Raw genomic sequence first — 8,404 nt, forward strand, 5'->3', positions numbered from 1 at the left:
ATGCTGGTTTAGGACGTTATTATCATTGTACGGGAGTCTGTTGTTTCTTCGGTCTACAACGAACGCAAATAGTTCTTTGTTCCGTAATGTTTTGACTACCTGTGTACACATCTTTTATTTAGCATTAAGGGATGGTATATTTGCGGTTAATTTTATTTACGATTTCTTTCTTGCTTTACGTCTATAAGGCTGGTCAATTAATTTTGAAAGATTAATTGGAGTAACAAAAGGAAATGAAATAAGAATTGAAATTCACGATTCTGTAATTGGTAAGTCAAGAGTTGAGTCGATATAGTAGCTAAGCTTAAGATTTGATTGCGTAAATTCGACAAGCATTGAGGGGTATAGACCAGCTGTGAAATGAAGGTTTATGGGCTTTTACCGTCATTGATAATCGTTTGAAATGCAAGTGAAAGAAACTTCAAGCTCATGAAGGAAGGGGGGACGTAATGAGGACGATATATGAGCCGTCGTTTTCTTCTCCGAAAATCTATTTTGGATGTACGTATTTGAGTAATATACATTATCCAATGAAAATGAGTATGGGGAAAAAAAAGTTCATAGATAAAAATATATGAATTGCTCGTCGGGTACATGCGGGAAACTACCGTGAGAGACTGCGGTACACGTATGCTATGATGCAAACTAAAATAAATCTAAAGAATGGAAGAGAAAGATTGCTTTCGTTTTTATGGAAGAAATTTTTTCTTTTGACTCACCACTTTTTATTAAAACGACGATATGCTTGCGCGCAACATGAGCATACGTGTATACAGAAATAAAACAAAATAAATCAGGACTTTCTCCGGGAAATACAACGAAATATTAATTATTATTTCTCAGGTGACGGGGAAAGTTGCGATGAAAGTGAGAAAATATGAGAAAAAGGAGTAGATACGAAAGGTAATACTATGACACAAGATGAAGAGAGAAAGTCGCGAATGAAGAGAGGCGAATTTTTTATATGTAGAATGTAAGTGCTTCCGTGCCAGGGTAAGAAGAAGATTATATTAGAGATACGTGGAGAAGTTTTTTAGAAATAATTATCTGTGATTTACGAATATCCAATGCGTAACGAAGATCGATAGCACGTGCGCAACGGATAAAGGATGGATTGTTCGTTCATTATATAAGATGGGAGAACGCACAGTTTTATGCATTTAAGAAGTTATATAAGATGATGATTTAAAAAATTAATCAGAAATAGGGGTTGTAATAATGAAACAAAAATATTGTGATCGGAGAACAGTTGGAGGAGACATGGGCGAAGTAACGTTCGGCCGGGCGAGTACCGGGTCTGTCCCTTATGTAGAGCGACGTCTACGTGGTTTCTTAAGAAGGAAGAGAAAATATTATAAAACGGTTACAAAAGATTTAAATAATATGGCAGGAGAATAAATTGAACTTGTATAATGTTTGAGAAAAGTATTATAAAACGGTTAAAGGATGACGGTTACAGTGGCCAAGGGAAACCCACATTATTTCTTTTCTTGATTTGAGGTCACCCCGAGTTCATTAAATAAATAAATAAATAAATAAATATATATATATATATATATATATATATATATATATATATATATATATATATATATATTCACGTACACATACATATGTATGTATGTATGTATGTATGTATGTATGAATGTATGTATGTATGTATGCAAGCATGTATGTATCATGCTGACATGTAGGTTATCACCTGAAAATCTATAAAAAGGAAACAAACACCCTTTTAATTTTTCTTAAAACAAGAAGGAAAAATATGTGAATGTTAAATTGTAGTTCGATACGACAGCTATAATATCCTACTTTTTACCTGATTGTTTGTATCGTGTATATTTAAAAAAATTCACAGCAAAAATACAAAAGTAAATAGCAATGGTCGTTTAGCGATGCGAATCACCATCCAAAATGTGAGGGAGTCGATCATTACGAAAAGTCGATTTGAATTTGATTTCTATTTATGTTTACATTTTGGATAATGATATTTCAATAAAAACTGCATTTTAATTTTACTTGATAATATAGAACAATCAATATTAATATCATTAATCCAAAATATTAATTTAATAATGTTAATCCAATTCGAACCGACTTTCTTCTTATAGTCCCCGATGTTCTGGTTTTTATCTCGTTCTTTTATTAATATTACTTTAATTATTGTAATATTCTATTATGATAATCATCAATATCATTAGAATCTTTATCACTATTTTCATAATTTTCATCAATCATTATTATACTTATCATTATTTTCATTATAATTATTAGTATGTTATTTTATTTACATTTATTTTTATTAATAATAATTATATTATTATTATATTAATAATAATTCTGATTCTGTTGCACAATATTTTTACACTATCGATATCTCTGAGTAAAATTTATGTTGTACACGATTACTCAATTAAGAATAATTGCTATGAATAATAGTGTGTAAACAAGAGTAATATATTTTCAAATTCATTCATATCATCATTTTGATAAATTCACCAGATCATCGCGGGGCAAAAGTTGAAGTAACGGGTTAGATTGTCGTTCGACATGGTTTTCTATTTTCATTCAGTGGTTCCTCATATGAAAACTCACGCTTATAGATCGGTCAATAAGTTTGAGGGCTTAGAGCGAAGGCGAGGTCCCCTGAATTGTAAAATTGTCCATGATGCGCGGCAATTGGTACTCATTTAAAAAGAATGAGCGCAGGAATTCCCTGCTGTCTTATGTGTAATCCGATATGATAATAATGTGCGTCTATATGTGTGTTTCTCTCTGCGGCCTTCTGGTTTTCATGGAGATTTTGTCCAGTCGTTAAGATATGATAATGATATGCGGCGCGCACTTGATCTCATGAACAGTAAAAATGTATTGGATTACTTGTATAATTGAGGTGCGTCAAGCGCAAACGTACTGTATACATGTTATATACGTATATAGAAAAATATAGAAGATGCTCGTTGGATTGCAAGGGCAGAAAATTTCTTAATAGGACTTAATTAACGGCATGAAAAAAATAAAGCAGTAAGAGTAGGTGAAGGAAGCTTTGCATACAAACGTATTTTTATTTTTTTTTCATACTGCTTCGTGTTACGTAGGTTTCTAATTATTTAACACTGTCGAAATACTCTGTCTCTTTCTTGTGCTAGTCGCTGCTTTACTTACAATCGCATTCGTTTTTAGTGATGTATTATTTTTATTTTCTTTAAAAGTATTCTCTAATTTAGTTTTTTCTTATAATATAATGCTGTTTCATATTTAGTAATTTCAAGTGATGCATTCAAAGTAGCAATTTATATTTCAAACACGATTTCATATTATGAATAGTATTATTGGCATTTACGTTATACTTTAATTATCATTTGCTTTCACTTTATTTATTTATCGGAAATGTTTTGAAAATAATTCATTTTTCAGTTATTTGTTGATTTTTGAAAATAGATATTTGGTTTAAAATTAAAATTTTTTAATTGGAAAATGTCTGTCATATTCATAACTCGTAATTTTTCATGTATATTATTTCAAAATGTAATAGGAAAGCCTTTAAGTTTAATAATTCCATATATAATAAATTGACAATAATTCTTCAGATCATTTAACTTTTATCAGTCATAATGACAATTATTTCGTTGACGTAGTAATACACAATTAAAATTTTTGAGGAAGAATAGAATGCTTTAACATCATTGCAAAGCATGTGTTAAAAATATCTCTGTACATTATTTCGTTTGATAAATCTTTAATGTCCAATAATTCTTTACCTGTAAAACACGTACAATTTTCTATTTAACATTAATGTTAGTGTGAACAATGTTGTTAATAAATTTAATGACTTATGTATAAATTTATTATTAAATTTTTATAGTCTATTTGTGTCTGATGTCGAGAATTTTTCTGCCCTCTAACGTTATTCATATTTGGCTAATTAGCGTCATTTAATTTTTAATGAATATTGGTATTGCAGTTTTATGTTTCACAACTACACTAAAATCACCAAAACTCAACACTTTGATCTGTTCAGTATGTTTACCATTTACGAGTTTTATCCAAAACAGACATATTCATTATATTGAAATAAAAGTAATAAAAAATGAGAGAAACTAAGATAAGAAAATATAGTAATTGAGAAAGTTCGAATGATAAAACTCAAATGATAATAAAATGATTGATGCAAAGGAAAGAAAAACAAAAAATATAAACATAGTATACATGATGGTGGAAAACGACGGGTATTGCATCGATATGTTTTTCCAGAAAGAGAGAGAGAGAGTATGTTTTGTAAGAGATATTTTTTATGAACTTATAAATGGCAAACGAACGTTTGATTTTTTTGATATGCTATGAAAATTTTAACAATGGAAAGCAATTTTTTTATTGTGATAGGATTTATGTTTCGTTTTTCTTTTCTTTTGCTTTCGTAAGTATATTACCGGATTATTTACGAACTTTCAAAAATGTTGAGGGAAAAGAATTCTTTATCCCTCGCGCAATGTACTGTTGACCTCGATGTTTTAAAGTATAAAAATAAAATAATAAAATTGCCGAGAAGCGAAATATATATCGCCGCTTTATGTCGATTTAAACAAAAATAACTAAATAAAACTAATATCGCATGAGTCGGCTTGGACCACATTTGGGTAATTTTCTCTGAAATGGGACTAATAATAGTAATTTAAAACATTATTAATGATTGTTTAAATATGAGATTATTAAATAAGATGTTTTTAATGTGTTATATACATAATAATATAATTTCCCAACATGGTTCCAAGTCTATTTGTCTATTTTGCCGATGTTAATCGATCATATTGTCGATCGATAAGACTATACACATACGCATATATGCTGATATATGTGTATATTAAAGAAAATATACGTATATATATATATATATATATATATATATATATATATATATATATATTACATATGTATAGCTGTATTGAATACACACATAAATCGTATATATAATCATAAATAAACAAAGCACTCGAAACAACAAAAGGAGGAAAAAATTAGCATTTTCAAGAGAATGAACGGAGGGACAGAGTTTAAACGAATGAAATAAAAAGAAGAAAATAGTAACATAGATTAAAAAAGAGTAAAGCGATCGATCATGAAAAAAGTGAGAGGCAATATTATATATAAAACATCTATATATTTTTACTTACTTTTAAAGTAATCTTAATCATTATTTATAATGTATGTGTGCATGTGCATACACAAGTACACGAATACATGTATTTGTAATTTACACGTGGAATATATAGATGCACATTTACATATGTGTAACGTATATAGATAAATATATAGATGCGTATAAATATATATGGAACAAAATTTTATTATATATAAATGAAAAATATTTTAGTTTCAGACTATGGACGAGCAATGCGCGCTCGATTCTTTACCTTTTTTTTAACTTAATTGGTTTTTCATTTAGTCAATGAGAAAAAAAAATTGAAAAATTGTACCTCGACGACCCGCCATAGTGAAGATATATTTATATTTGCAAAAACTGATTTTCAAATTCAAATACTAAGATGATTGAAGCTGAATGAATTACGTATAATATATCTATGTATATAAAGAATGAAATTTCAGGAATACGAACGTTGATATTATTTTGTCTGTCTATAACTTGTGAATAAATTATAGTTTAATAATATAAAATGATGGCGTGTCGTCGAATGTCAATAAAATTCAACAATAATTCAATAATAAATGTATGACATATGTAATTTAAATATAAGTTATTGAATTAGAGATTTTTGAAGGCTGGTCCATAGCCATCGTATGTAAAAGCGTTCTCTGGGAGAAGTGAATGACCGACTATTTTTTCTTTTTCGGCTACTACAAATGTGGATGCGCGCTAGAGATAGAAAGTGATAGATAGATAGATAGAAAGAGTGAGAGAGAAAGAGAGAGAGAGAGAGAGAGAGAGAGAGAGAGAGAGAAGAAAAAAGGAAGGGAGAGAATCGTGTGTGTGTGTGTGTCGCCTGCCTGCCTGCGTGCGTGCGTGCGTGTCTGTGCGTGCGTCAGTAAATGGAAAAATGATAGGCTTTAATTATGGCTATGGGTAAAATTGAATATTTTTCACTTTCTTGCCGTTCCTGTCCGCTCCGTTTTAAAGTAAGCGCCGTTTCGCTGGTCGATTTAACCGACACCATGTGAGGGATAAAATAGTTATTATTTTGGTTTCTTTTTTTTTGAGGAATTTTTTTTTTTTATATATTGCTTCAATAAATTTTTTTAATTCAGTAGTAGATGTTATGAAATTGTATTTTGACGTCACCATTTATGATTTTTTAATTATCACCATACCATGATGCCTTTTGAAAAAATATAAGGACTTCCCTATAAAATGAATTTATGATGTACACTAACAAGTAATAAATAAATTGCATTTTATTCGAGTGTTTTTATTTCTTAGAAATAATTTTTATTGATAATAATTACACTAGCAATATTGTATATTGTTAATGACATCACGATATAAATAACTTATTTTTGTATAATATATTTAATTTAAAAATAAAAAATAATAAATAAGAAGTCTATACATATAAACTTGATATTGGTAATTGTTTGAAATAAACATCAAGAATTATTAAGGACGAAATATGTATATCAGTAAAATTTAAAGAATAATAAAAACAAATAGTATGCTAATTATTTTTATAAGAATTGTAATATCTTACCTTTTTAATGATATATAAAACAACCATTTATGTATTTGTGAAATTAAGTTTTTAAATATTGCATCTTAATGAATGTCATACAAAATTTAATGAATGTCATACAAAATTTAATGAATAGCCTAGTGAGTGATGTTACAAAATTAAGTCGGCCAACGTTGCGCACTTACAATTACTTTTATCTGATTTGCAGGTGAAAAAGAGAGAATGAGTTCGAAGTGAAAGAGTAAAAAAGGGAAAATAGTAGATAGATAGATAGAGAGGTAGATAGCGAGAGAGAGAGAGAGAGAGAGAGAGAGAGAGAGAGATGGAATAAAAGTGAGGATACAGTGATGTAATTGGAGAAGGGACAAATATAAAAATATTGCCTTAGCTTTTGTACAAGGAAGAGAAATCAAGAAAATGAGAATTTGACTCAGTTTGTGTATTTGAATGAAAAATATATAGATAAATATTTATTTATTTCGTATTACACAAAAGGTGCATAAAATGTTCAAAGTTTTTAAAAAATATCACAATCGTAAAACTAGATTACATATTTGTCATTTGAGAAAATAATAGGTTAGTTATATCATAAACATGTTATAAAAAATTACTTGAAATATATCTGTAACTATAGATTCATGTTTATTAATATCTATCGATTAATGTTATATAAATATAATACCATGGTCAATAACTTCATTCATATTACATTCAGACGATTAATTAAATTGACGTAAAGTAAAAAAGTATAAAAACGAATGAATAATAGAATTAACGTAAAATTACTCGCTCAATGCAAGATGCCTTGTAAGTTTTGAAATTGAACAGAATCCATCATATTGCCAAACACTAAATGTCGGAAGATAAAAGAGTTTTAAAAATACACTTTCGAAATCATCGATATAAAGACAACATATTACTATCATAGAAGCAATCCTCACGTAGTACTTCCAGCCATTAAACAATGAGAAGATTTAGTAAGGCAATTTACTTAATGGTAGGATGAAATCCAGTCAAGTGATTAAGAATTACAATTGCTGTTAGATATATAACGATTTTATCGTAATTTTTTTTGTTCTTTTATCAGAATTTAGAAGAGACTATAAAAGTATTGAATAAATATTCTGTATTGGAAAAATGCAACGCTTTTTTCGGTATCAAAATGTTCTGTTTTCTGTAGGTCTGCTTGATTTCAATTTCTTTTGTGCTATGGTTTGATCAATAATAATAATAATTATAATAATAATAATCAATAATAATAATCAATAATAATAATTCAATAAAAACAATGTACCGGTCATAAAAATAACTGACATAATAACATAAATATATATTTTGTAATTTGTCAATATAATACTCATTTTCATTAAATAAAGTTAGTAAATCTCTGGTATTGTATTTGTAAAAATAAAGTTTTAAATATTACTTATTTTTAAAATCATTATAATTAATATTACCATCGTCAGTTTAATCATATGGTTCTTTTGTTGTTACTTTAAATTATGTTTTCCAAAAATTGTCATAAACAACTTACATAAATGAAATTTATCATCGATGTCAAATATTATTTTTCGGCCAGAATAAATATTTGATCAATAATAAAACAATATTTTATATGAGCTAAATCATCTCTTAGATCATATGTTGATAGAGGTAATGTTGCTCACAGTTTCACCTTGAAGTTGTAAAAGAGTATTTGCTACAGGTGAAAGACTAGAGGC

Source organism: Ceratosolen solmsi, unplaced genomic scaffold (assembly GCF_000503995.2).
Source record: "Ceratosolen solmsi marchali unplaced genomic scaffold, CerSol_1.0 scaffold10, whole genome shotgun sequence".
Taxonomy (NCBI): Eukaryota; Metazoa; Arthropoda; class Insecta; order Hymenoptera; family Agaonidae; genus Ceratosolen; species Ceratosolen solmsi.